Raw genomic sequence first — 7,420 nt, 5'->3', positions numbered from 1 at the left:
GTTTATTTTCAGAGGAAATATCTTCACCCTAAAAGATTAAATCTGACTTATTTCTGCTTACTTCAATAAAGTTTTTATTAAGAAACTCATTGCAGGTCACTTAAAAGTCTTCCACTGCTCTGCTTAACCTTGTCCAGTGCCTCATAATTACATCTTGTTTTCAGCTGTTTGTCACTGTTTGGGCTGGTATTTTCCAAGCCAAGCATCTGCCTCAGGTTTAATTTTTGGCAGTTGCCAGCTAAACCGCTGTAGTAATTTTCAAGAACAAGGTTAAAAAAATATTTTGCTCATATTAAAAAATAATAATCTGGTTGCTTCATTCAGAAGTGTTGGTATCCCCATTACAGAAGGAATTTGGAATGGAACACCATCACTGGTCTGCTTTCATCCATGCACCTTTTAAGCAGCAACTTGGAATTTGGCAGCATCTCTGCTGTGGTTTCACAGATGTGCATCCAAATGTAAAAAAAAAAATTAAAAGTCTCAAAAAAAGAGAAAATCTAAGATTTCATGTGATTGGTTAAGAATCATTTACTTTTGTCATTTTACTGAGTTTTCCAAAGGCCAGCCCGAGCTGACAGAGCCCGCTCCACGTTCGGGGGCTTTTGCGGGGCAGCCGGGTACAATCCGTGCCCAAGGCAGGGGGACCACGAGTGCTCCTCCCTTCCTGTGACATCTGGGTGCCTCTCCTGTGTGCACCACCTCCCTTTCTCCTGCTGAGCAAAGGAGGATGGGTCACAAAGATGAAAGTGTCTGGGAGGAGGCCTGCAACCAGGGAGCAGAAAGTGAGAGGAAGGAGGAGATGAGGACAATAGAGTCCAAGGAGACAACTACTGCTGACCAGTGATAATTCTCCTGGGACTTCATGGGCTGAAATCAATTGTGGAAGCAGTTCTGCATGACTAGGGAAAAAAAAAGATTATACATATTTACATAAAGAGATCCTGCTATGCCATGGGAAAAGGTATGATATATTGGGTAAGGAGATTAATAAGCCTCATGGAGATAAAGATAAGATGCCAGAGGAAATAATTAAGAAAAAATAAGAGGTTTGGTGTGCAACTAAAGCAAGGATATGAAAATAGAGTGTGAAGTGCATAAGAAGGCAGGAACCAGGGGATGGAGAGATGGATAAACAGTGTGGAAGAGAAAGAACTGGGAGTTACCTTAAAACATCAGAGAGGAGAAAGAGAAGGCAGGAGCCAGGCAGGAGGACAAGCATCAAGGGAAAGAAGGGGTGTGAGTACAGATTGAACTCTGAGACTAGGCTGATCTTCTGAGTCAGACATAAATGCAAATAGTGATTTATCTGTAATGGTATAGGAACAGGAATCAGGTATGACTAACATCTATAGCCACATTTTCTTTTCTTGTTAGAGATCTTTATCGCACATTCTGGATCTCATGAGCCAGAGCCCTGGAGTTAAGGTGACCGCGTGTCATTATCTGTTTATTTTTCAGGCTTCCTCTCTCTGATTTTGTTAACAAACATTCAAGTGCCTGAAGTGCAATATGTGGCTTTTTTAAAAAATCACAGTCAAAAGTATTTCTGCAAAATCCATTTGAAAATGCTACAAGTAATTTTGAAATGATAGGTAGGGCTGCCAGCAGTGTCTCCCACTGGCAGAGCAAAGCAAGGCCCTGCATTCAGCCTGATGGCCTTTCACTGTGGGTGTTTGTCCTCTAAGACGGCTTGCACCATCCCCATTACATTGTGTGTAATTCATCACAGGGGTCAGCAGCCCTGCCTTGGCAATTGTACCTCCCACCCCCAGGAACAGGCCTGGAGATACAGGAGCAGAGTGGGCAAGGGCTGGAGATACAGGAGCAGAGTGGGAAAGGGCTGGGTGCTGCCCACGGGCAAAGCAGAGCTGGAGGTCACTGAGCAGCAGCCAGGGAGGGGAGTGGGAGGTGTCCTGCCCCGTGGTACTGCTGGAGCTGCAGAGACACCAGTTCTACTCCTCCAGTAGTAAAACGGGGAAACATTGAAATTTGCCCCTGCCGTGGTGATTCAGCTTGCAAGCATTTGCCATTTATGTTAAATTCCAATTTTTTCAATATAAATGGCAAATGCTTCCCCACAAACAGCATGTTTGGTCTGTCACATTTTCTGCAAGCTGAAGGCAAGCTTTGCAGAACTGAGCTTTACTTTCCTTTTGAGAATGAAAGCAGCACTGCTGTCAGAAAATTGAGTTGTTGGTGTGTATCAGGTGATAGAAAAAATTACTCTGCACATGGTCTGACTTTTTTTTATATACATACTTGGGATCTGCAGGTGTTGATTTGCTGTATGTTTATCTGTTTGTCATACTGATAGCTTAAATCCACAAACTACACTTCTAATAACAACTCCTAGGGAGAAGGTTGCTGTTACTGCTTGGTTCCTCCTAAAGATTAAACAGAGCTAAAAGTTGGTACATTGACCTCTTGCTTCTTGAGGCAGATCTCTGTTCAAATTCTGACCTACGTCCCAGCTAAAAACGTGTTCAATCTTTTCTTAATTTGTAGTAGATACTTGTGTACATTACAAAATCATCTCACAATTTGGCAAATTAAGTTGTCTGTGGTTAGCCCTGGAATTGCAGAGATATTGCAGTGCATGCAGCATTGCATAATGAGGTTCCCCAGACTTTCCTTACTCGAGTGAGTAACAGCAATTCTTATCTCTAGTGAGCATCGGATTCGTCCCGTTTTTGAAAAAAGAATTAGTATCAAATCTACGATGGGCATGTTATGCCTTGTGGCTGCAATGTTGTTTCAATTAACTTCCCTGAATATACCACAATGAAAAGTGTCAGCTTTTTGCCTCAGAGGCCTATAATTAGATTAAATGAATACTGTTAATTATCTACTACCTTCTTTACACAAAACAGTATGTTTCCATAAATTAAAATGCTGGTACAGGAAGGAAATTGTTGTTCTCTGTAATACGTGCACACAGTGCTGGATTGTGAATACTGTGACTGCATCAAAGTGTAGCACAGCTCTGCAGCCCTTATTTTACAGGAGCTAAAACCAATTACAACTGAAAAATCCACAGACAGCACACTATTTTAAATCATATATGTTGGTGCAAGGAGGTGATATTACTAAATGTTACAGCTCTCCTGAAACAAATACACTTTCCTCTTTAACAGATGTTCTCTATAAAATTCTCTTAGGGAGATTAAATACAGCTTTGTTTGTGTACCTACAGTCACACCCTCAAGGACTATGTTATGTACAGAGAAAAAAACTGCTTTTTCTAGCAGAGTGTACTTCTTCTTTCAGAAAAATTTTAAAAGTCCGTTCTGTGGGAAGCATTTACAATTAACAGCTTGGTTTCCAGGCCTGTGTATATTCCAGCTAGTGTGGACTGAACATCTCCTCTGCCTGTTCTCCAGCATTACTAGATGCAAGCAAAAGTTCCTGACTGATCAGTTCAGTCCCATCCTGGCATGCCTGGTTTGGAAGTGCAGATTTTCAAATGGTGGTACATCACCTCTAGGGTAACAGATCTGAAGCAGAAAGTACTCTTTTTTTGATTTGGCAAAGTGTATCCCAATGTCCCTATTTCCATCAGAATAGATGTTAATAACTCCAGGCCTGAACACGGATCCTCCCTCACCAGAAAATTACAATTAACTTTAGCAGAAGCCCTCATTCGGGCCTGCAATATACTCCGCATATAAATGTGATCTGTACCCAGGACTGCTCTTGTGTTTCATTAAGGTCAAACCCTGAAAAGCTTTTGAATACTCAGTGTTCCTACAAGGCATCGCATTTTATTGTGGTTTGTGCTGTGTCTCTTTTCCTTTAAATGTTCATTAGCTCCGTGTATGTAAAAGTGTTCATTAAAATATCATTGTGCTGGTAATAATCTTAATATTGAGGAGTGAAGAGGGCTGTGTTGCAGTAGAAATGCTGCCCCGTTTCCTGCTCTCAGGGTGTAACAGGAGAAAGAAAGACCATCTTGATAGGCACTATCTGCTGAAGGAAAACTTTCAGAGGAGCTGTGAATCGACTTTAACCTTTTAGTGGCTGCACTGTGAAGAAAATGTTTCAATCTTCCTACCCCGAATTAGGCTTCTTTAATTTGAAAGATTCATAAATGCTAGTGGCCCTTATAATTACTGCTACAAATATCAGAAAACAGTTACAGAGGAACAAAGAAATGCGACTGGAAACATGGTTCAGTGGTCTTGTACTTCCCTGAAAAGCTGATTATACTTTTTGGCTGATTCACTTTCTTTCAGAGGGAATTTACCCTTTCTGGCAGTTTGAGTCTGGCTGCACCGACGGCACAAAATGTATCTGGGGATGAAGAAATTGGCTCGGGGTCCTCTGTGTGTCAAACTGAAATTTGCCACCGAGCTCTAGATTTTGTCTTTTAGCCCCTGAGTGCCCCTTGTTTGTCAGATTCAGAAGCCATTTTAACACTAGCTTAAAAATAGAGCCATTTCATTTGTGCTTTTGCAGGTGCCTTGCCCAATTCCATGCTTTCCCTGCATGACTTATCTTGTAGGATAAGCACTAATCAAAGGTCAAGGTTATTCTGAAGTATCCAGCACAGGAGAGTTCTCTTTCTCGTAGATCCTTAAGCTGAACTTCGCACAATTATAACTGATACTGTGCTGAAAGGTAATTCAAACAGGGAAAAAGTACAAAATGACAAGCAGGAACCTTTGGCACTGTAAAATGTCCCTGGTGATTTGTACTGAGTGCTTCTTCAAAACGCAGAAGCCATTTTACCACTCAGAGCCATGGCAGAAGTGAATTATTATTTTTTTCCGAGTGGGACTCTGCAGACCAGGGCTTCAGAGCCAGGCTTGGCACATCTGTCTCTCAAAAATGTGCCATGTACTTTACATCCGAAGATAATTTTCTCGCCTCCGCGACACAGAAGCCAAGAAGCGTGGATTTTTCCTCCCCCCTCTCTCGCCTGTCTGATTTTAAAATGTAACACAAGGTCATGCATGAAAAGCTCCGGCTGGGAGATACACCTTGCCACCCATTTTTTTTAAGGAAACCTGGAGACAAACCTGCCGGGTTTTCCCTTCTACGTGAGCTGCGGTGGGAGAAGATGCTTCTGCATCCCTGGGCGCGGGGCTGGGGGAGGAGAGCCCGGCGCAGCAGCGGGAGCCCCGCCGCCCGGCAGCGGCCGCAAAGATGCGTTAGAAACATCCCCCGGCAAGACGCGGGTCCCTTCTCTGTACTCACTGCGGCTGCGAAAGCACCGGAGTTTCGCTGAGGAGACTCCAGTCCCGGCTGCGGGGAGAGGGAGGAAAGGGAGGGGGAAAGAGAAAAGGGGAAAAAAAAAAAAAAAAAAAAAAAAAAAGGAAGAAGGAGAAGCTAGGAAAAAAAAAAATAAAAAAGGGGCGCAGTGGAAGTTGCGGCGGCGGCGGGAGAGAGGCGGCGGGGGCGGCCGGGGTGTCCGAGCCCCGGGGCCGCAGCGCTGCCCGCCCGGCGGCCGCCCCGGGCCTGTCGGGGGAACCGGGGCGCAGCGAAGCGGCGGCGGAGCCCGCGGAGGAAACTAAATAAATAAAATCAGACTGTTATTTAAGGCGCGTAAATTTAAAATTATTTGGACAGGAAGAGCAAGGGGAGCGGAGCCGCAGGAGCCAAAGTAACGGTTTCGGAGCCGGGCGCGGCCCCCCCGCCCCGCGGCCCCGCGCCCCGGCGCTCCCCGGGGGCCGCCCGACCTGCCCGCAGCCCGGCCGGCGCGACCCTCCCTCCTCCCCGGGGACCCCGGCAGAGCCCTCCGGGAGCACCGACATTTTGAGTGCCTGTGTGGTGGGGCAGGCTGTGCTGAGAGCCGGTGAGAAATCTTTCTTTCTCTCTCTCTCCTTCTTTTCTTTCTTTTTTTTTTTTTTTATTCCCCACCCCCCCCTCCCCCTCCATGCACAGGATAACAGTCCCAACGGATAAATGTAAAAGCCTTCCTCCCCTCGCTTTTTCGAGGGAATTTCAGCACTTCAGTCAGGAGATAATAATGTCTGGCTGCTTCTGGCTGCCCAGTGAATTCCCAGGTACATTTGTGGAAGAAAACCTTTTCTTTCTTTTAGAAGATGAAAAGTGGTAGCTTTCTCCTGTGTTAACTCTTTCTTCATGTGAACGGTGCAATGGCATTTCCTAGGGAGCTGATATCTTACCCCACCGTGGAATAAACCATTGATTCCATTCCTCTCCCCACACTGAAAGCTGGAAAGAAAGTATTTTCCTGTACTTAAATGTGCTGTGGCTTATTGCACTGGAGACTGAGGAAAATTCACCTTCAAATACCTTCTCATTCACTCTCCCCCGGCTAAGGGCAGTACAGTGCCCTGCACCTCTGCCCCTGTGTCCCCAGCACCCACAGATCGGGTATTTCACCCTCGCACGGTGCTGCTGCCACAGATTAAACTCTCTTCGTTCCCTGCAGGATCCTTTTAGGATCTGCCCCTTTCCAAAAGGAGCTCAGCAGCCCCCGCCGTTGTTCCGAGGATAATTTAGAAACAAAGGTCAAGTGCAACAGCTTTGCTCATCCGTGTAACTGAAATAGGGGAGAGGGCTGTTGCCCCACAGTTGTGTCCTCACACAGCCTGGTCACTGTGAATCCTGGTACAGCTACGTTTTATGCTCTATTTCTTCACATTTTTCTGTGCTTGCTGTATTTGTTTCTATTTATACCTCTCATCTCGGTACTGCACTGCTTGCTGCCGATTCCTGGGCTGCTGCAGGGCGATCTCTGCTCCTGCCTGCAGACTTAACTTGGCAGTTGGTTTGTGTCTCAATAAAACCCCTCAAAAATCTTCAATTCAATCTCACACGCTGCAGTTTTGCGTCTCTGGATAAATACGCTTGTCGACATTTTCAGGAATATGCGAGTTTTTGAAACTGGACTTTTTGATGTTGCCAGAATAGTGGGGGGAAAGCGCCAAAGCAATTTCTGAAACCACATGGGATATTACAATCCTTTTTAGGTGTCAAGATTCCCTATTAATGAGACTCGCATTATATTATTTTCTCCTCGCTCAGTGATTGGAAAGCCATTCAACCGGGCACCTTTTGTCACTGGCAAACCCTGTGAGGTGCGTGTAACACCAGCTGACTGATTTCTTTGGTTTCCTAGAGGCTCTTTGCAGTAACTATTAACTTCCTGGGATAATAGAGAGCAATTTTTTGCTTTCCAAGTACCTAACTAGGAATTTCAATTGATCATCTTGTTGAGGGGCTCACAGAGAAAACGCAGCAGTGAAATCAGATAAAACACACCTTTAAACCAGACTATCAGCCGTGACTCAGCCGCCGAGGCTTTGGGCATGGCCGGGGGCTGATCCGTCCTGGCTTTAACCCTGAACTCCTGGCACGCAATAAAAGCCGCTATTTCTGACTAGGCGGGGCATTTTTCTCGGAAGCGAAGTTGTTCTTATTAAGCCACTGCTTAAACTTCGCCTTAGCG

At 45.2% G+C, this 7,420-nt stretch overlaps 1 long non-coding RNA gene across 1 annotated transcript; it reads right to left on the bottom strand.

The window, feature by feature from the left end:
* Positions 1 to 535: 535 nt before the first annotated feature.
* Positions 536 to 5,281, bottom strand: LOC121362217. The gene is made up of 3 exons (XR_005956468.1): positions 5,022 to 5,281; positions 1,167 to 1,309; positions 536 to 902 (listed from the first exon to the last, which is right to left on the bottom strand). It is a non-coding gene; the product is annotated as an uncharacterized LOC121362217 (long non-coding RNA).
* Between the last annotated feature and the right edge of the window lie 2,139 nt (positions 5,282 to 7,420).

The sequence above is a fragment of the Pyrgilauda ruficollis genome, unplaced genomic scaffold, assembly GCF_017590135.1.
Source record: "Pyrgilauda ruficollis isolate IOZ18807 unplaced genomic scaffold, ASM1759013v1 scaffold6, whole genome shotgun sequence".
NCBI lineage: Eukaryota > Metazoa > Chordata > Aves > Passeriformes > Passeridae > Pyrgilauda > Pyrgilauda ruficollis.
This window is presented reverse-complemented; position numbering and strand designations above follow the sequence as displayed.